We start from the raw sequence: 22,710 nt of genomic DNA, 5'->3' as shown, positions 1-22,710 counted from the left end.
ATGTAGAGGCAAATATATTACAAAACAAACACCTAAACTAAGCATAATTTCCTACTAAAACAGCATCTTACAGAATGCTATGGTTGATGGAAGGGAGACACTTTATGAAAAGGAATCTACAAAAAGATATAATTCTATACTCATTGTTCAAGTATATGCTACTCTTCCCGATCTTGTCTTCTCTAGATTAAATTTAAATGGGAAACTTTCAGAACTGAACTGAGCCTAGCCAAGTACAGAAATATGTATTTTGTATGTGAGCTCCTATGGAAAGGATGCACCAAAACTGTTTTTGATGTGAGTAGAGTAAGGCGTTAAGAGCAGCCGTAAGTTTTATAAAATTAAAAACCCATGTACTAAAACTAGAAATAGTTTATTGTCCTTATTTAAGAGGCAACTGAATTAACCTAGCTATCTGGCCAATAAACATAAATAGTCCACCTTAGTGAAGCTCTAATTACAGCCTCTGAACCTTTTGGTGAGTTTACAACTTAAAACATCTGAGTGATTCTGCCTTTTGAAAGCCATGTGAAGTTAGAAAGGCGGCCTAATTAAAACAAATCTTGGATAAACCACTTCATGGAGATAGAAGTTTGATGGTTGGATATATCAAAAATTGTTACCAGATGTTGTTCAGAGGCCTTAACAGTTTAAAGATCATGAGGGTTTTTTTTAACAAAGCAAAAATACTCTAATTGAAGTTGTCAGCAGGAGTGAGACTAATATGCCTGTATTTGATTAAATAATAGTTTATTTAACATTCAGTGTGGCCCAAAATTGGCCAAAAGTCGGAAAACATTTTAGCCAGAAGACTTCAAAAGAAAAACGCAACAAAATGACAGTACTATCTAGGTAACTTTCAGGCACTGTGGTTTGATAATGTCAGTTTTCATCCTGCTTCCCATTCTTCATGTCTCACTGTATATACTCTGCAAATGCCTTCAAATCTTTATTCTCTAATGTATCTTGTATTTTATAAAAAGAAAGGAGAGCAACACAAACTTATTATAAGACTTATTGCTGAAACCTTGGCAAGGAAACACCAGGACATTTTCCATTATAGAAATGTAAACATCTGTATTTTTAGGAGTTAGATATTTTACAGAGGCTGCTGTCCTTTCACTGGGACATGAGGATATTAGCTGTATCAAAAAGAAGAATGTAAGACCCACATGGTCCTGTTACAACTTACAGGCACCTTTTCCTGATGACATGAGAGGAGCACATAACTACTTCCTTCCCATTCAGTGTACAGCTGTGTGCTGCTCTCGGATGAAATGCAAGAATTCCCTTTGAAGAACACGGAGGCTTGTCTCAGCCAGTCAGTCTTCCTATTGGCGTGAGCCTCTCTCTCCTTACATTTTCTGCTTCTCAGGCATGCACCTAGCCATTAACTCCCGAATGATGTGGCAATACCTTGGTTCTTCCAGAATAAGTTTTTCAGACTTTTCTTGGACTTGGTGTACATAAAAATTTAAGAAATCGCCCACATAGATGACTAGGAAATAAATGCATTTTAAAAAATGAATTTTCTTCGTTGTGATCAATTCCCAAGCTAGCATTTGCTTTCCGTAGTACACAGAGGTCTGGATTTTTAAACTAAATTGCAGCAAACTCTGTGGCAATTATGAGAGGACAACTGCACTAGAGGGCCATTAATCATTTAAACATTCAAATAAAACTAAATGTTTCTTTTTAGATCTAAAGTGCAGCCCATAACACAATTGAAATACCATTAATAGAAGAAGGGAATGAAAAGACAGAAAACAGCTGTTGCTGTCTCTGCAATGTGCCATGGGCTCTAATAAGAGAGTGAGACACTGTATACAGTAAGGGAGAGGATTCTTGTTGATTCAATTCATTTTCTACCATCCTGAGCTTTCTCGGTTTAAAGGAAGTTAGGGTGATGTTCTTGCATGTCATAACACTGCATTTCTGGATATTCAGCAGAAGGGACAAACGGCTGGAAGGTTTAGTTTTACAGCTGTTCCAGAACAGTATTTAAAAGTTGCTTGTTAGCTGCAAAGTGCTAATAATAACGTAAACAGGGTACAAAATGTCCCCTGTGGCTAATGAGGAAAAACTGTGCTCTTTAAATATAACTTTTTCACTATTAAAATAAATTTTAGTTTTACCAGTGATTTACTTTAAAAATAAACTTTGTAAAAACCTGAAGAACATTACATAGTTAACCACATTTGTCCTAGAGGATAGTATGGAAAATAACTTACAGCCCAGTTGAAAAACTAATGACTTCATAATGACTTTGCTTTATTTGTCTTTGCCATGTCAACCAACTCAATGTCTGTCCATGTAATCCTCTTTTAAATCCCTTGACTTTGTAGCATGATTTTTACTTCCATGTCAATTTCACAAGTTCTAATTGTTATCCTTTTAGCATCACTGTAAACGGCAGTGCAGAGATCATACCGCCCCTTGTCTAAAGCAGGTGTAAATAAATGAAAGAAAGAATCAATTAACTTGTTCTAGTCAAAAAATAGTCCCAGGTAGGACCACACTAGAGTGTGGGACTCTAAACTCCCAGCCCCACTGCACTTCTCACTGTGCTATGTCAGGAAGTGAAAATCACAGCAAATCACTATCCTGTAAGAATTACCGCCCCTACCCCATGACCCGGGGATAGAACAGGTGAGTAGCCTCCACGCTGGTTTATAGAAAAATGCATGACTGAAGCCAGCAAGGTCCTCTTTGTCTATGATCCTCAGGTGCTTTATTTTTGCAGCCTAGCAAAAGGAATAAATCTAATGCTTGCTTTACTGTGAATTTACAATTTTCCTTAGAATTTCAATGTATAGTGACTGGAACTTGAGCAGTCTGTAAATGATAAATGGAAAAAGAATGAAACAAAGCAGAAAAGGGGAATGGAAGAGGTGAGGGAGAGGGAGAAGGAAGGCAGGAGGGCCAGGGAGAGGGAGGGAGGCAGAAAATGTAAATCTCAAAGCCAATGAGGTTACTATAGACCATCTGGAGAAAGATGAATTATTCTTTAAATCCTAGATCTAGAAGAGACATTAGAGATCATTTGTTGTTTATGCTCTCTGATTTCCCCCTCCCTGTATATAAATATATAAAGAAAGAAGGAGGAAACTAGGTTACTGAACACCAACCATGTGACTGGCAGAGTTGGAGGCATTCTATGTGCATCATATCCATGACCCTTCATCATGATTGACCAGTTGCTCTTCTTTTATTTTCCTCTGAAGCAGAACCTAGAAAATAACTTTATTAGAGCACCTATCAGGTCTTTGCTTATGTGGCTTCCCTGATAATTGCTGAGCAACTTGAGACCTTGGGTCATGTCTTTTACCATTGTGTGCCTAGTTATGCCTTTTACAGGTAGAGCATCCAACATGGTGCTGGGCACAGGGCAGGTACTCAATGAATGGCATTTAAAATGAATGAAAGAATACATGAACGAGGTAAATATCACAGGGTTGTCTCATTTAGTGTGCCATGGCCTTGGTGCTTATGCAGTCCTGTGCCTATAAAACTATATGGTACTAGGTTTACATGCTTTAGGGAGTAAGTGAACCTTGCAGTTTCCTATTTTTTTTTTTAATTTGACTCTTGTGTATGTTTTGATGATACTGACTTCCTTTCATTTAGATATAGAAAAAAATGCCATGTTTTGGTATTTTAGCCTTAATAACCTCATAAAACACATATGAAATTCACTTGCTAGATTATAAGATGCCTTTGGTTTATAGAGGAAAATAAAACTCCTGGCTTTTCTTTTCTGGAGAAACAATATAGAAAGTAGTCTCATGATCTCCATGACTCCGACCTGTATGCCAGAAAAACCAAAACAGGAGTACACCAACTCCTTAAGGATGTGAAGACAGCAAGAGTTGACATTAATAGTAAATTTAATATTTACAATAAATATGAGGTAGGGCTAGACATAGTACTGGAAATGGTACATTTCCCCTGCCCCCCAATCCTATTTACCTACTTCATATAAAAGATGGCAAAAACTTCCTTCTTGTTCATGTAGACATTCAGCCTTTCTAGAAGACAAAGATGACACTTTTATCAATTATTTATTTTTTGACATATGTACCAATGCGAACAATTATTAGCCTATTAAATACTTTTTGATATTTGACCAAGGATAGTAAATATATGCATTCAGAAAAGAATCCAATGCTACCTTTGTCATCATTGTGACAGCTGAAGAGCTCTAGTGGCCTTTCAAGTACAGATAAACTTTCAGGAGGATTCTCACATGAGCTGGCCACAAGGGCTTTTATTGTGAACCTTCCAGCGTATCCTGTATGTTCATTGTGAACTAAGGAAGTGGCAGTGATGGCATCTCAAATAGTGGACCATGGCACCTGTCATGGGGGTATCCCTGCTTTTTGTGCCTATAAAGGTTTTCCAAGTTCTTCTCAACAGACTCTTCAGCAGTATGGTGACCATTACACTACTTCCTCAGAGTGTGGCTTTTGTAAAAAAATTAAAGAAAATGCCCTGGATTGATTTTGTCAAAACAGTTACATGAGAAGTGTAGATAATGATGGACTCTTTCAAGGATTATTCAAACCAAAGTAAATACTAGATGGCACGGATGGACTACTCAAATGTGGTCAGCAGTACTATCTGATGCTCTACTTACAAAAGACTCCTCTTTTGGACAGATAACTTGTAGAAGATTGAAAAAAAATATGTATATGTTTGTATCTATGAAACATTTTTTTTTTTATGTTTTACTGCTTTACTTCTGGTACTATCCGTTTATTTTCTATTAAGAACCTACACCACTCCATTTTTACTTCATCTAGTTCAAGTGAAGCTGATTTTGCCCTAGATTCAAAGCCAAATTGTGTGCCTTAACATTCTTGTTACTCAAACTGGGCGCTTACTAGAAATGCCAGATCTCAGATCCTATCCCAGATCAATGAATAAAAATCTGCATTTTGACAAGATCCCAGTGTAACACAGATAAGAGTTTGAGAAACTTAGCCAAGTGCAGTGGTACACGCCCGTAGTCCAGCTACTCGGGAAGCTGAGGCAGGAGGATCTCTTGAGACCAGGAGTTCAAGGCTAGCGTGGGCAGCACAGCAAGACTCCTGTCTCTAAAATAATAATAATAATAAGTTTTAGAAACTGCTGTACACCAGAGCCAATGTGGGAATTCTATTCACCTGGCCATGGTGAGACAGGGACATGACCCTAGTTTGCCCAGCAAGGCCCTATTTGAGGACATTGGTTTGACCTCTCAAGAAAGTGCACTTAGTATTTTCCAAATGACTTGTTTAAAAGAGCATAAGATGCTAGACGTGGCCGTTTTACAATCCAGGCCTGTCTGACTGAGACTGGGGTCTGTGTAGAGGAAGCATATTCCAGAGGAAGAAAAATGGTGCTCTCAGGGTATCACTTGAATCCTGGCCAAAATATGCCTAAAGTCAGAGTTTTTCCCAGATTTTCAGTTGCATGAGTCAGAAGGTTTCCTTCATAGTCATACAATTTGGGTTGTATTTTCTGCCACAAACAACTGAAGAAAAATAAAAGATAGAGTTATGAGTAATGATTAAAGGCTTATTTGAGTCTCACCACCTATTTGCATGGGCTCCTTAGCTGAATGTGTGTGTGTGTGTGTGTGTGTGTGTGTGATTTCTCATTTGTTGTAGTATTTAGAAGTATAAGAATCATAAAAATCCTAGTATGGAGACATGTCTGCTTTCTTGCATCGTTCTCTTAATTGCTTCATGTATATTTACCTTACTTCCCCTCAAAATTATAAACACTTCAAAGACACTGGACTTTTCTTCCATGAGGCGATAATTTAAAGTAATAAGACGTTTATAAATAAACATACCAGAGCTTATATCAAGTGAGTGTAGATTTTCAAAACCACCACCTGAGGAAGCTGCTAATTTATTCTGGTTTTGCTGACTTTGGAAAGAACATTGTAGTAACTCTCTAGAATAATGATCAGCACTAGTTTCTAAGCCCTGAGATCACACCAGTGCTTTGTTAGTTACATCTGATTTTTACTTAAAGTGACACTACAGGCAATCAGTTGAACCCAGTCAGATCACTTCAATTCCCATGAACCAGCCCACCCTGAGTCCCCTATGGATCCTGCCAGCCCCGAGTACCCCACCTCTTCCCTGAGGACCTCGTGGGAACTGCTGCCATCCAGCAGTAAAGGGATAGCATGTGCCTCATGGTGTGTCTTTAGAATCCTCTTCCTTCACTGCAGCCAGCACTGGTTCTGATTTCGATCAGTCACTCATGCCATATTAATGGTTATATATTTCATTATCACCCTTGGGTGCTACCAAGGTTGTTCTGCCACCTTATTCATCAACATTACTCTGATTAAGTTTGCCTCTTTCCAGAAATTAGATTGACATCCAGGAAAGTAGATCTTCTATTACTGTGAGAACTTCAGTAGCTAGCTAGCTAGATAGGTCAATAAATTGATTGATGGAGAATATAATAACTATTCTGAGTATAAACCGCTGAGAAGCTTTAGAAGTAGAAATGTAAGTATAAACTCAGAGGCTTTTTCATCTTTGTTTAATAGAAACTGATTAGCACTTGTATTAAACGGTGTTAATAGATCAATAATTTATAATAAGTAAATAAGAGCATGTTTCTTATGTTCTTCGATGTGTTATAGTGATGAAAGGTTTTGGATTTTGTGGGAAGCAGACTCTTTTCCTAAGAGAGAAGAGGAGGCAGAGTTTATAAGTAAAGTAGTAAATTCCTGAAGGATAAAACTCTTTCTTATTGATTAAATATCAGGCATTTGGGTTATAAGTTTATTCCTTTGCTGTCTGCTACCTTTACAAGCCAAGAACATTTCAACAGGTTATAAGCATTCAAAGAAATAAAGGGGCAGAGAATGCTGTGCATTTGTTGCTATGGAAAATCTAAATCAACTTAGAAGGCAGCTAAAAGAAACCAATGTTTGTGGCTAGGACCAAAATGCATTTTAACTGTAATTCCAAGGGCGAATCACACCAATATTGCCAAGTTAAAAATGACTATTTCTCTCATAAAAAAAGGAATTCCAATCATTTAAACCATGAACTCAATTATATTTTCTGAATATTGATTTTAATCAATTTTATGAACCTTAAGTGATAAAGGTAACTTTTTACAAAATGTAAGGATATTGCTGTTGTTACAGTAATTTGGTGTAAGTGATTCTGTTAGACTATTAAAGTAAAACCTCTTTGCTAATATTCAGGGATTATATTATAATAACATATTGCATAGCAAAATAAAGTTAATAGCATGGATCAACTTCCAGAAGTCTCTCTGTTTTAAATGAATGTTGTTTTCAGAATGTATTTGTTTTGAAATATGAATTTCAGATCTATAAATACAAGGCCAAGTATTTTAATAATTGTTATTATATCTCAGACTACCAGTAGATGTTACATTCTACATAAAAGACTTGTCTAATTTTTGTAATCACCTATGTAAAATACATGTTTATGTATATACATACACACAAAGGTAAGTCTGAATGGATGTCCCTGGGCTTAATTATCATGCAGCGTATGGGCCTTTTGCATATTCACTTATTAACAGCAGTAGAAAGCTTAGTGTGATACAATAATCATTTTTAAATAATCCTAAATCTACTCAGGGTGAAAAGATTCTGACAGCAGGCGCTTTAAACAGCTGCCCTGAGCAAAATAGACACTGCTTTCTTTAAAAGTTGAAAAGGAGAAAGGTAACAATTATCCCAGAGACACTGGAAACAAAGTTGTCTGATTTTTCCCCGGCAAATGCCTCCACCTCTTGTAAAAAGAACAGTGTATTTGAGATGTTGGAAAATGGCGGACCCATCAGAAGCAGTCATCAGATAAACAGATAATTAATGTATTAAGAGTGTAATTGAAATTAACAATGGCTTTCATATGTACGTTTAGTACTGTGCTACAATTTATTACTTGTCTGAAGTACTTTCTTGCATTATAAGTCAAGAAGTCTTGTGGAGCCAAAGTAGGATAATAACAATTAAACATAACTACCTCTACAAGATTAAACTTGATACTGAATTGAGTAGCGGTAGAAATCATGACTTAAACATTTGTTTTCTCCCTTTGTACTTCATTTATAAATTCAGTACTGCTTTTACCATTAAGAGAGAATTCTGAATAAAACCATAATTCAGATTAAATCAAACTAAATATTACTTAGTTGCAGTACTAAATATTATGTATTTATCTAAACATATTTTTAGGATATATTAAAATTCCCAATATGCCTGCAAGTTTTTGTGTTCTGCAAGAAACTTAGAGAATTTTTCCCTTGAAATTGACTGTCTTAATCCTGATTTATGTTTTTGTTCAAAAGTAAAAACCTGGAAAGGGCCTTACTAACCAGGCCGAACATTTTGCAGTTTCCAATGGGTATATAATGGCATCCACTCTGTAATTGGGAGTTTAAAAATCAGAACATTCAAATGTTCTGATCCTGATTGCTTTCCCATTTGAATAATCATACCTCTTTATATTAACAAACTTTATGGTGATATTTTCGAATTCTTTCTATATCACTTCTTAACTGGCCACAAATGTTTGTAATACTTGAGTGTCTTCTCTGAGTTTCAAAATGACTTGCTCAGATAGGAACTCGCATTATTTTTCCATTTCTGATTCCTCCCTTCCCCCACTTTTACCAAAGAATACACATGCGTTAGTAAATTCAGCCTATTTTCATCATTAAGGAAAAAAAAAAGTCAAGTTCAAGAAAGAATAGCACAGCTGTTCACAATGTCGTATCTTATAAAACAAATCTATTAGGAAGGTCAAATCCTGAGAGAGGTCAAGTTAATGAGATAAGTGGAGTAATTTGGTCATTTTCTGAAATTTATAAACTTACACAAATCTATTTTTTTATCCTGCACTACATTTTTATCCTGCATTAGATTGACTAACTAAACCTCTGCTAATGGTGATTTTCTACTTCTTTAAAAGTTATTACTTTTATATATTAGGCACACTTTTCTGTACCTAAATTTTTTTAATGAGAATTGAGTTCAACGTTAGTTTGATACTAATCATTCCATTCTGTTTATTTTTGAATTACTGCTTTCATTTGGAATGCATTTAAAAAATAAATTTTAAAAAATACATATATAAATAAAAATTATATGTCTGTATTCACACACATATTTTGTATATGTGTATATATGTACACAAGTTAATTAAATAAAATTGTGGACTTTTAAATAAAATTATAGATCAAATAAATTGTAGACAGTTGGTGGAAAGGGGAAGGCCTACGTCAGATCTAGCCACTTAACATTTCCTTCAGAGAGTACACACGTTTTGAAGCATGTAGTATCTGCACGTGTTTTAAAATTATGCATAAATTAATTCTTCATCAAATCCTACTGCTGGGTCCTTAAGTTTCATTAATTTACTGATTCTGCCATTATATTTTTATGTTTATTTTATTTACAGAAAAAATTATCTTTTAAGTCAGATATAACTCCTTATCTTGGGAGAGAAGTATGACTTCCATTTTTTTCAAGTTGACATTTTAAAAGATAAGAGCATTAGCCTCTGAATTTTTTAAATATATTAAACTAGAGGACCTTGAAGCTACTTTTTTTGAAAAGGTAATGAATATATGTGTATATGCTTATACATTTTATAAATGTATATTTGTGTGTGTATTTAACTATAAATGCATGCATATATATTTATAAAGTAGACCAATGTTAGTCAAATTCCAAATGGAATAAAATTTATGGATATAAATGTGCAGCTACCACCCAAAATTTACTCAAAATTAGCAAAGTTTCTATGTCTGGGTCTGTATAAACCCAAGTGAGTCAACTTTATTTGTAATCTAGGAATCAAATATGTATTTTTATATTTTGTGCATGTAATCTGTGTGGCTACACTATATGAAAGAAGAAAGCTACCTGCAGCTAGAAATGAGTAATAAAACATGCATTAGGGAATGTGATCTACAAAGTGTTCCTTTATGTTCTAGAAAGGACCCTGATTCCTTCCTCAAATTTCAACTTAGTTTTTATGTGAAAAATGTGTATCTTTAAAATGGAGGAAGTCACCACCAGAGTTATGTAATGTAATCCTTAAAGGTCTTTTAGAATGCAGTCAAAAGGAGAGAATAGGAAAGAAAGAGAGGAGAGATGTATTCATATATTTTTAAATGTGTAATTGATGTAATAAACTCTTTAAAAGAGTTTCTTATATAAGGGAGTTTTATTAATACATTTTTTCATGTTGTAAAAATAAATATGAGGCCGTTTGTATAAGTTTTGTGCATATGCACATTAACATAGATATTGAGTTATATACCTGTATATAAGTGCCAAAAGTGTATTCAGTTTTCAATATCTTTAAAATCTAGTATCTATTGAAGTATTCAATCTCTTCTGAAATTAAGAGAGAAAGGAGAAATTTAATGATCTCTGAATGCCTCATATATGTCAAACATGACATTCCATAGTCTCACATACATAATTATGTTTATGTTAATTGAGTATGTATGTGAATTGAGAGAACTCCAATATAGTAATAAAAATAAATTGGCGATAAAAATTAATCATAAGTTATTAGTGTGTTATTTTCCTCCTACTAAAGTAAATAATTATTAGGCTGACATTTATAGCATTCTCCTAGGTACTCTATTGCTTCATTTTTTTCAGTTTTTTTATGTAAAATTAACATACAACCAATTATATTTATTCTCCACTATGTAAGAAACTCATGGAATTTCTTGACAACATTGTTGGTGTTTTAGTCACACTTATAAAATATGATACTGCTTTAATGAAAATAAAAACTAGTGACATCTCACTACATGGTAGTGCCGAAAGTGATTCCATTTATTCATTTACGTGAGTGTATGTATGTTTGTATGTACATGTATATACATAACCAGTATATGCCATTTCTACAAATTTTGCAAATTGCTCATAAGCTCAGACAAACAGGGACTGTTCCTTTCCTCTCCTCTCCTGGGCCTAAACATGGCCCAGAATTTATTAATTTTCTTTTGCATTTCACAAAAGTGAAACTGTTTTCAACCTAAGTTCTAGTTTCTGTAACAATGGCTGTCCTTCATATTTCATGAATAAAGGTATGCTTAAAGCATAATGCTTGTATGTGTATACACACACACACACCCACAAACACACACACACTCCAAAGTGGCAGTAGCATCTCTTCTGTTAGAGGTCAGTTCAATTAGCTATCACTAAATGCCCATTATATGCAATGCACTGATAATATAAAGATTAAAGGAAAAAGTAGGTCCATCTTCAAGAGCCTCCTTTCCCCTGTGTGACTTGCACATGAAAATAATTGGAATCCAGCAGTCTGTCTCCTATACCTATACAGAGAAAGTAGAACTATTTTGTGATTTAAGACAATTCAATATATGAAAAGCTGAGGCAAAACTAACATTCAAATGTTCCAACCGTTAAGTTTGTACCTTGTCACAAAGTTCCTCTTACGATGAAGAGTAGTTTTGATATATTTAGGGTAAATTTGTAAATGTGAAATAGCAAAGGATAAGTCACAACTAAGCATTTTTGTTTGCTTTTCATTTTTTGTATGTGTTTTAAATTTCAGCTACACTTTTTCAAAATATCTTTAAGAGCTTGGTAATTTTTTTCTTTTCTTTAAACAAATCTATATTACTTCACAATAGGGAGAAATGACATTTCTCTAACACGGATCACTTTAAAAAATAATTGTGGGTAATTTCTTGCTATAATTTATTTATGTCTTTTGCCGAGATTGTGTGACCAATTCAGTGTGTTCATCTAGAGGAAAAATAATGCCAACAGAAAAAGAATATAAACATGAGGGAGGAGAAAATAAAGTTGTTGAAAAGTTAGTGTTATATTTTCAGAGCCCTTCTTATGAAATAAAATCTCACTCACCAGGAGTTTTGTGTCTCAAGTTGGGCTGCCAGGTCTCAGTTTTGGTTTCCTGATATTCTGCTCGATGTACAAAATGTCAAAGTGAGAAACAGCTTTAACTGTTCCTTTTGGTACGGATGACTGAGGGGCAGTCTCCAGAATGCTTGATGCGATGAGGTAGTTCTTACTTTGGTATGCGATATAGTGTGATTAATAAACTCCAGATCACAGAGAGAGCCGGGTGCGAGTAAGGCTATTATGAGTGCAGTTTCCTACCCAAGACAATGTATTACCTTGAGCTAATCTTGTGGTACTGAAGAGAGAATTTATACGTATGTATACATAACAAAGACAATCACTGCTTTCTTCTTGAGCAGCTGCAGCCAGTCCCACTAATGGACGTGCAAAAGCAAAAACTGGCAGCATAAGGTATGTGTTCGTTTTTACAGATGGTACTGCAGACAAGTTGGTAATTGAAAAGGAAGTCGTGTACGTGAGCTATTTGACGGGGCAGGGAGTAGGGACAGCCTATTATAGGACTTTCCTGTGTAATTGACTTGGTGAGTTATTGAAGAAGTAGTTTTCCCGTGAAAGATTTCAGTTATTACAAAATTACATCATTATTGTTAAGGAAATTCATAATTCCATGTCGTCTTTTAAAAATCATGTTATTAAAACTTTAGAAATCAGCTCGGTTTTCCCTGTCTGCACGGTACCTCTATCATGAAATTATCTGCTCGTGGTTTCGCCAATAGTGGTCACAGAGCTCTTATTTAAAGACAACATCTTTCATTTGAATAATGACATAACATTAAGTGCTTGTTTTAATCATTGGAAAGGTGTCTGTAAATACCTATGATTTTACCTGTCCTGAGGACATATAAAACTGAATTAAATGAGAGAGAATATTTTTAATGATTTATAGTGTCAAAAATAAATGAAATTGAGGTTCATTTTTTTTTAGTCTCCCTCTGCCCCACTCCCCGTGTTTCTAAAAGTCAGACAGAATTGCATGGTCCCAGAGGTATTCCCGAGATAGTCTGTGAAGTATTTAATCCAAATTGCATATTTGGTATCAGGGTCTTTTTGTGGACACATTCATAGCTTATTATTAACTCTTTTAACTGTTTTGAACCTCTGTATATTTAACTCATGTATTCCCATATGTTTCTGTTGTTTACATTAAAATAAGCAGTGGTTGCCATCTTTCTGCTGAGCAGACTCAAGGCTGTGTTTTAACATCTGACATGTACTGAATACTCTCAATTGGATAGCCTATAAAAAATGTTTAGAGTTAGGAGTATTTTTGTCATTACTGTTCTGTGATGAAATGCAAAAGTATATCACATATGAAAAGTATAATAGTAAACTTCATAGATAGATGAAGAACATGAAGTTTTATATATAATAGTGGGGGAGTTTTTAAGCAGACATTATTTAAAATATTTTTATATTATCTGATTCTTGAGGAATTTGGTAAAATAACCTCATCTTTCAGAATTGCCAGTAATTTATCTTGAATAAAAATGATACCAAATATCACAAAAGGTCTCTGCCTTGGAACATACACATATATAAAAGAAATCTAGTAAATTGTTACCTGGACATGTGTTTTTACAGAGCATGTCAAAACCCCAGCACCATTTTTCTTGCCCCAACTCTAGCCAAGTCTTCTGCAAAAGCAAACAGAGACTTTCATTCGCAGCTAACCTCCCATGTAGCAGGCGCTATGAGAGGCTAAGTCAGTGGTGTCACCAACTTCTGCTTTTAAGCAGCGGCCTGTTTCACATACTTTTTTTATTTTTTTGACACAGCAGGATCAAAACACATGTACTGCACCCCTCTCCCTTCCTCAGCACTGCCCCTCCATCAGCCAAGTGCTCTGTTCCTCTGGCTATGACTGTGTCTGTCGACCTCAAAACAGCTCGTTGCCATATCTGATGAAGGATGACTCATTTCTTTCTGGTACCTCAAAACTTGCATAATTTCAATCAGCTGTTATTGGGTGGTTTGAAGAGATAAGCGTTCTTTAAGGCCAGGATATGGTGAAATATTTTTGATAAAAATTCCCCAATCTCCTCTTTAGTAATAAGGCCTGAAACATGGTTCACTGTGACTTTGAAGTGAGGGCAACCTGGGTTTATATCTTAGCCCTACTATTCAGCAATTGCAAATTGCTTCTAAGCCTCAGTTTTCTCATCTATAAAGTGGAGGGAATAATAATAATAATGATAATAATACTTGCCTCTTAGGATCATTTTGAGGATATCAGATAATGAGACTAGGCCTATCGTATGTTATCCTGCAAACATATGTACAATGATGATTATTTAAAAAGGGACAAAGGTAGTCAAACGAGGATTCTATTAAATAATTGATTCAAAAAATCTTTTTATTTAATTAATTTTCTATTTATCTATTTTAGAAACAGTATATCACTCTGTTGCCCAGGCTGGAGTACAATGACATGATTATAGCTCACTGCAGTCTAGAACCCCTGGACTCAAGCCATCCTCTCGCCTCAGCCTCCAGAGTAGCTCAGATTATAGATGCATGCAACCACCCCCAACTAATTTTTTTTTTTAACTTTTTGTAGAGACAGATTCTTGCTGTGTTGCCTTGGTTGATCTCAAGCTCCTAGCCTTAAGCAATCCTCCCACCTTGGCCTCCCAAAGCACTGGGATTACAGGCATGAGCTACCATGCCTGGCCAAAAATGCTTTTTAGAATATGATCCTGTCTTATTGCCTAGACTTAGAGACCAGAATGTGTTTTTTGATGCTAGATAAGTCAAAGAACTATTGTCAGTTTCATACTTCATCAATAAAAGGAGAGTAATAGTAATTAGTAATTCACTGTAAATCTAAACCGGGATAATATGTGTTAGGAGTTCTTAACCTTGGGATCTGGATCCATCGGCACTCAAATCCACAGGACATCTTTGGATACGTTTTGTGAGGGACATGCTTTTGACCATGTTAAAGTTATTTGTAAAATATTTTACACTTTTTTTTTCTGGAGAGGGTCATAAATTTCACCAAAAGATTGTGTGATCCCCAAGAGTGTGAGAAACCATCGAGGAACCACTGAAGTGTGTATAGCTGCCTCGAGGGTGGCAACACTTCATAAACCAGTTATTATGTTAGGTACTATGAAAAGAATTATTGATTTTTTTTGTTTTTTTTTTCAAAATAACCATTATATATTATAAATTAAAAAATATATCATTACATATTATAAATTATAATATGTCATTATATATTATAAAGGCAGCCCTAGAAAGGTGTAATACATGAAATCTTAATAACTGTATTTGACTCTCTAATTAAATGCCTAGAAGCTGAGACTTTTGGATTTTAGGACTTTTCTAGAAAGGTCTTTATCACTGATATTTTTATTTTTAGAATATGAACCTATCCCAGAATAAATCTGCTTATTAAATATATTATATAAATAAAATATGCAACAAATTTATTAAAGGAATCAGCTCTTGTGCTGTCACACTGAAGTTTAAGAGGTGCTAAAATTGTTTAACTGTGCCTCCAAAAGGCCTTTTATTATATTTTTTCCTTCCAGTGTCAGATTTTGGCACTGGCATAGAAGAAAGTCCCTGTAGAGCTACTTTCCAACCATTGTTGTAGCTGAAGGAAGGGTGAAAACAGATACAGGATGGCAAAAATAGAAGCACTGAGAGACTTGAGTAGTTCTTTTAACAATAATGACTTTCACGTGGAATGAAAAAAAAGACAGTGCAGACATAAATTTTCAACCATATTTTTAGCTGTCCAAATGCATGCTTGCTGTAAAGGCAGAACATTATTACAGAAACAGCGTGGTTAGAACTCCAAAAATCTGGGTTTTTCCAATTCTGATTCTATTATGTAATTTCATTATGACATAGGGTGTTTGGTTTGCTCCTTTACCAAATACGGGGTTAGTTACCAAATATGGGGCTAATTAAAGAAGGGAGATGGGGTCCTCAGATCTGTGTAATAGGTTTTGTATCTGTGTGATAAATTTCTAAAACCTTGAGATGTAAAGAATCTGTATGAATAAAAAGTGGGGTATACATAGGGAAATAGTGATTTTCTGCTATTTCACTTGGAGAATCACCAGTTACATCTCAGAAGAGATGGAGCTAATGTGTTTAGCACAGTAGCATTAGGTGATATATTGGGTAGCTCCCCTATGTGGTGACGTTGTCAGTGGAATAAGTCTTAGGTGCATTCATATCTCAGTGCAAGGTATGATTACTAGAGTATGTATTGCCTCATGTCCTGGAACAAAAACTGTTCTATTGCTGTTAGCCAGAGATGCCAATTTAGTTTACACTGGTCTCCATTATCATTGCTGATGTGTTGAGGAAGTGAATTTAATAAGCAGGGTAAACAGGTTTTGTTTCCAAGCTCTATGGTGATTATAAGATGGGTGCTTGGATGAACCTGATAGAGTCCCTTCAGTTTTTTGGCAAGAAATCTGAGGGCAAAGAGGACTGTTTTAAAGCAGGCAAAGACATGCTGTACAGCCCATTTCAACGGATTCTTCACAATTTTATTTGAAACAAAAGTTGGCCAGGATATTGGTAAACTATTGCTTTCTGTTGGCAGAGTGCTTTCCCTGCTTTTGTTCAATTGTTGGCCAGCCTGTGCTTCTGGTAAGAGTCTGGCTATTAATCTAAAGGTGTTTATTGCAAACTACCATCTATTTTTAAGTTGTTTTAGCTCCTGAATTCAGTATATTCCATAGGGTCTACTGGTGTATAGTCAACAGCTGGTTAATTCTATTTTGGAGCAGAAGAGGGCAGGGACATGGCCTTCGATGTCTCCTAGTGGTGAATGATAGAGATAAGAACTAAAATAATACTCAACACTTACTAAATTATGGAATATCAACAATTATTGAATATCAACTTCATATCTGACAGTCATGAACACATTAACTCATGTCAACTCTATTGGTAGTTAACAGAACAATGTGATTGATAGGACATTATTACTAATGTGAAAATAAGCAAGTATTAATTTGTTTCTGATGTGACTTAAACTGTTACACATTTTTACAAAGGAGCACAGGAAGTAACCCCTCTGATTATTAGGTAACTTTTAGCCTTTAAATGAGATTTATGAATGGGAAATACTTTGGTATCTTCAGGAAAGTTTCCACGTAATTCACATGATTTCAACTGTCAATGTTCATGAACAATTTCTGTTTGTGTTACTTTAGCTCCATACTTAGTATGTTTTTAGAAGATTCCACTGGAAAATCTGCAAGATTACAGACCATGTTTGTCTTATGCTGTGACCCTGGCTTGTAGCACAGTGCCAGGCACATGGTGGACATGCAATAATTACTCCCAGAACTTAATTGAATTAATTTACCACTGAAATTGTATTAGTGTGAAATTGTACCAGAAGCTTTGCTCATAACCATCTATGCATTTCGCTAACATGAATGTTGCAAAGACTTTTTGATATAATCAAATAAACACAGAAAATATTTAAAGAGTTAAAAATATTTGAGGTATATTCATACTAACATTACATAAATCAGATTTCAGATTGATTCGATTTAAAATGGCTAAGATATAAAACCATAAAAAATGTGAGTAAATATTCTGCCTATCAGGGCTTGTTATGTAATTACGTAGTTTCAGTATGGTTCTTATTCATAGAAAATTATTGTAAAAGATCATTTCTTCACAAATTCCTTCACCAATGGAAACTTTTAATAACTTGAAGATGAATATCCATGTCTGTAAATGTTAAGCCACTTTAATAAATCATTCAATCAAATTTACTTCATGTTAATCAGATGAAATCAGTTCTTTTTCAGAATTGGAGATTTGGAAACCTTAAAATTTTTATATTTGGCTGGTCTTCAAATAATAAAATAAGGAATAAAAACAGCTGAACCAATTTAAAATTTTAAAAAAATGTCTTAAGTCATATCTGGGTTTCCTAACATGTATGCCAAGGCTCAGCTATTTATCAATGATACATAGCTGAATGAAGATTTAAGTCTCCCAAAAGCAAAATTTGAATTGGAAACTTAGAGAAAATTTCAACTATTGTAACCCACATGTTGGTGTTAGCCATGAACCTAAAGACAAAAGATGTTGTGTTTGTTTGTTTGTTTGTTTTAAATACTTAGTCATTATACTTATTGGTTTACTCTAAAGGGGAGGAAAAATTACATTGGATTTAAAGTGTATTTATATTAAAAGATAGGTATGTCATTTTCTATTTCTATTTGGATGATTGTTCAGATCCATCACCTACATTGCCGTTGTGAAAATCAGTATTGTGACTATAATATTTGAAATACCGAAAGGGATCAAGTGCTCAAAAGACAGGCCAATTATCACTGAAAAGCATTTGCCAGGCAATCACTGGCTTTGAAACTCCTTGCAGTTAACTGTTTGTACCATTATTCATCCTTTTTCACAAAGGAAATTACCAGCCAACGGAAATGGCCTGGAGACAACACAAATGCAACCTAAATTTTGCTGCTCAAGGCATTGAAAGAAAAGCAAACAATCATTTTCTCGAATTGTTGATTCCAGAATTTTTTCTGTAGAAATTTTTAGTTGAGCTGACTCATGTAGATTTGGGTTTTCGGCCAATCCTCCTTCACTCTTGCCCTCTGTTGAAGCCACGTAGATGTGGAAGGTGAACTTAGAGAAGTTCAGGGGCAGAGATTGCAGCTACTCTTTGTGGCTTTACATGTGTGAGTGGGCAGTCTTCCCTCAGTCTGAGAGGAGAGAAAGTTTTGTGCTACATATGCCCCTCAGAAATGCCAATTGGTGTTATCGGTTAGCTACTTATTCCTATCCTTTTTCCTTCCCAGCACTGATCTTATCCATATGACCCATAATTCTTCCCTCTCACGCACAAGGTGATAGGGGTACAAATTATTATTTCTTAAGACAGCTTGTGGGAAAAGGAGAAATTTATTATTTAAACACAAACAGACACAGATAGAACCATCAGCAATTTGTGACTATAATGATAGAGATAAAAGAGAGCTGCCCCCAGCACCTAGAAAGTACCTGGCATCAGCTCCTTCTCAAAAATACATATGGGGCTGGGTGCGGTGGCTCACGCCTGTAATCCCAGCACTTTGGGAGGCAGAGGCGGGTGGATCACCTGAGGTCAGGAGTTGGAGACTAGCCTGGTCAGCATGGTGAAACCCGACCCCACTAAAAATACAAAAATTAGCCAGGCGTGGTGGCGGGCGTCTGTAATCCCAGCTACTCTGGAGGCTGAGACAGGAGAATCACTTGAACCCGGGAGGCGGAGGTGGCGGTGGGCCGAGATCGTGCCACTGCCCTCCAGCCTGGGCAACAGAGCAACACTCCGTCTCAAAAAAAAAAAAGTGTGGAAAGTAGGAGTGGACAATGAATTTTCTTGATTATGTTTTCTACATCATCAGCCATCTCTGCCCAACTCCAGATTAATTTGTCAGCCTGAATGGACGACATTTAAAAGGGATTTTAAAAAAACAAGCACTACTTTTTTTCCTAAAATATTTTTTTTTTTAAATAACGATAGACATAGCAGGCAGGATTATTTTCAACTTTCTTAATGTTTAGCCTAACAGAGCACTGTCCTAGGTGCTTACTCCTTAGAATATTCAGTGACAATTAGGAAACAGGATTTCTGTCCTTAATAGGCTTACTGCAAAGGAGAGTGACAAAGTATTTTAAAACTGCCATGCAGGATAAAGTATGAATGAAATAAGGTCGTTAGTGCTTTTCTTTAAGTTAAAGCCAAGCTTTGTTTTTGAAAATAGGGCACAGGAGGCTTCTACTCTGCATTCCTTTGGTAACAGGCTGCTTCCCTGTCCTTGATTGGGCTAAGGATGTTGATAACTTCAAAGGAAATCCCTTACTGTGTCCTGCCAGGTTACACTGTACACAGTGTGACCAGGTCAGGGCTCGCATCTGTCTGGTGTTTTAGAAAGATGTGGTTCTGTAGTGACACAGTTCAGGACACTACCCACTTCTCCCACCTTCTCTACTGCTTCCAGAAATTTTAATTGCACCAAAAATAAGGTTCTACTAGGCTTACCAAAGTACTAAATTTGTTTAGATGGGAGGTAACTTCATGTGTGAAAGAATTTCTCACCTACCTCCCACTCTCCACCCCCATGCAAGCTTGCTCCTATTGAATTCTAGGTGTGAACACCTAGATATTTCACTCTGACTCAACTTTCCATTCTCATATTTGATAAGATTGGTATGAAAGAAACACATTGAACAATATCCAACCATATGCTTTAAGCATCTCTCAAATATTCAATAACAAGATTCAAGGGCTGAAAACTAACAAAATATTTTTCTCATACAAAAGAAATCACAGTTGAATCCTCTTGACAAATAGGATTTGAGCACCTACTACATCCCTGGCACTGTTTTAATTGCATCTATTAATCCACATAAGAATCACAGTAGCCGGGCGTGGTGGCTCACGCCTGTAATCCCAGCACTTTGGGAGGCCGAGGCAGGCAGATCACTTGAGATTGGGAGTTCGAGACCAGCCTGACCAACGTAGAGAAACCCCATCTGTACTAAAAAATACAAAATTAGCTGGGCCTGGTGGCGCATGCCTGTAATCTCAGCTACTCGGGAGGCTGAGGCAGGAGAATTGCTTGAACCCGGGAGGTGGAGGTTGCAGTGAGCCAAGATCGTGCCATTGCACTCCAGCCTGGGTGAGTGAGACTCTGTCTCAAAAAAAAAAAAAAAAAAAGAATCAGAGTAGCTCACACTGTAAAGATCGGAGAACTTTAAGCATTGAAAGATTAAGTGACTTGCCCAGTGTTGTACCTGGCAAATGACAGAGACAGGTTTTGAATATCAGTGTTCTGGCACCTAAATCTGATTATTAACCTCCAAGCTCTACTGACTCTGAATAAGTGTATTCAAAGTACTCCTGATATATTTAAAATGTGATATGGTTTACCTAAAATATAGCAAACTATATTGGAGTCTAAGTGCTGCTTTTAAAGCAAGCTATGCTTTTGGAAACTAGTGCTGTAATTTCAGGATTTCCCCTCTAACTAATGAAAGGCATTCTCTTTGCAAGAGAATTAAGCACCAAATTGTGCAAGGGTTGAAACACTCACTGAAATCAGGATTACACCCACTTTGGCATGGTGTGTCAAGCACCCAGGGCATAAGGAAAGAAAAGCAGGCTGGAGTGAATGGTTACACATTCACATTTGAGCCTCAGCCATATATGTGGGTTAGTTTCCAAATGGACATTTACATTGCCCTTGTGTGGATCAAGTTGGTGTTTATTTGCAAACATGTTATTTAGATCTAGGAAAATGGCAGGATAGCCCCAGGAAAGTTTCACAATTATAACCTAACTAGGCTCCCAGCTTACTTTGCATAAAGGGAGTCCCCAAAATGTTTGATAAACACAACTTCTAATAGTTCATTGATTTTGGGGGAAGCAGCAGTCCACTTTTGCAGTAGGCCCTCATTGGGACTTGCAGACTGACACCCAACATTTGTTATTGCTGTTATTGAGACTTAGAAACTCATGATACATTCCTGATCCAGAGTTGGGTGGGGGGAAGGAGAAAAAGGGGAGCCAGAGATTATCTTTGAAAATCTAGTTTTTATTACATCACCTAAAGTAGCACAACCTGCTACACTAATGAAATCGTGTTCTTGGTTTAAAAGGGCAATTGTTAGCCTGAATTTGTGCTCACTAAAAACATTCCCCCAATCTTGTTAAGTTATTGCTCTCATTTCAGATTTTTATGGCTGTGCAGCTTACCAGCCCTCATTTCTTTACGTTTCATTCATTTTCCTTGTATTGATGATTAATGGAGGATGTCGAATGTTAGAGTGAGCAGGCATCAGCAATTGCAAGATCATAATTAGTTTAGCTGACGAGGGCCTCTGATAGCACTTGCATCTGGATGGAAAAATTACCCTATAGGGAACTGGCTGCTCACCAGGTCTTTTTAGTGATACATTGTGAAACACCCGATGAATCAAATGCCCTTTCAATGCCAAGAAAGTGTTCCAGTCTTGAAGCCAAAATTATGTCTGCAGAAAGCTTTCCATTTGAAATGTATCAGAGTACAATTATAACCATTGTATTTTCTTGGCAGGGATACCACTCTTCTACAGTATGGACTTGAGTTAAATAAATTGCCTAAATTTTATGAATCCCTGAAATTTTGACTTATGGCACATGTAATATTTAATTTATAATAAAATTAGGTTCCAGCAAGACTTTTTCCACTCCTTATCTAACATGCATATTTTATCATTAAAGGGTTTGCTTCCTAGAGAAAGGAGAGCTGAACTGCAATTCAGGCTGTCTTTTTTTTTTCAGCAAGAGAATTCCATTTCCTGCCTGTTAGTATTTGTGCCTACAAACACAGCCTGACTTTTGTTTAAGTGAGAAGTTTAATGGAATCATTACTTGATAGCAAGAATGGAACAAGCAATACTAATTATCGAGTTTTAAATATTCTTAGGTTATTTTGAACCTGTTGATTACAAAACTCAGGCCACTAGAATCAATTTGTATTTGGAAACCCTTGTGATTTCCAAGTCTAAGTCAAATAAAATAAATAAATAGCCATTGAAGGGTCTATGTTGCCTGACTTAAGTGGGCACCTCATAAGGGTTCTCATTAGTAATACTGTACTTTTAATTGGCTGAAGTTTCTACAAACCCTCTCACGTTTGAGGAATAGAGGAATCTTTCAGATTTTACAATTGCAAACGAAAGACCAGAATTGAGTGTCTTATATTCTCTTACTACTTACGTTACATGAATGACATACAAAAACACACAAA

General features: G+C 35.8%; 1 protein-coding gene across 3 annotated transcripts in view; it reads left to right on the top strand.

The window, feature by feature from the left end:
• TRPS1 (transcriptional repressor GATA binding 1) overlaps positions 1–22,710 on the top strand; it is a 260,696-nt gene that overhangs the window by 227,433 nt on the left and 10,553 nt on the right. The gene's annotated exons all lie outside the window — the stretch shown is intronic.

Source organism: Hylobates moloch, unplaced genomic scaffold (assembly GCF_009828535.3).
Source record: "Hylobates moloch isolate HMO894 unplaced genomic scaffold, HMol_V3 SCAFFOLD_9, whole genome shotgun sequence".
Classification (NCBI taxonomy): Eukaryota; Metazoa; Chordata; class Mammalia; order Primates; family Hylobatidae; genus Hylobates; species Hylobates moloch.
Note: the sequence above shows the minus strand (reverse complement) of the source record. Positions and strands in the feature narration are given on the sequence as shown.